Source organism: Enhydra lutris, unplaced genomic scaffold (genome assembly GCF_002288905.1).
Source record: "Enhydra lutris kenyoni isolate GAN:26980312 unplaced genomic scaffold, ASM228890v2 scaffoldscaffold24, whole genome shotgun sequence".
Taxonomy (NCBI): Eukaryota; Metazoa; Chordata; class Mammalia; order Carnivora; family Mustelidae; genus Enhydra; species Enhydra lutris.
In genome coordinates, this window is record NW_019154108.1 from 28,139,922 (window position 1) to 28,140,246 (window position 325).

Genomic DNA, 325 nt, shown 5'->3' on the forward strand with positions numbered 1-325 from the left:
GATATAGTGAAAGTTATGTCTAACAAATTAATCAGATATAAATGGCTTTCTTGAGAGGAAAACTGACAACCCTCTCATCACAATAAGGTGTTTTCATGTTAGTGTCCATTTTATAAAGCCAAGAGGTTTTTATTTTATTTCTTTAATTTTTAAAGATTTTTAAAAAGATTTTATTTATTTATTTGACAGAGAGATCACAAGTAGGCAGAGGCGGGGGGGGGGGGGGCGGTGGGAAGCAGGCTCCCTGCTGAGCAAAGAGCCTGATGCAGGGCTGGATCCCGAGACCTGGGCCAAAGGCAGAGGCTTTAACCCAGGTGGCGCAGGT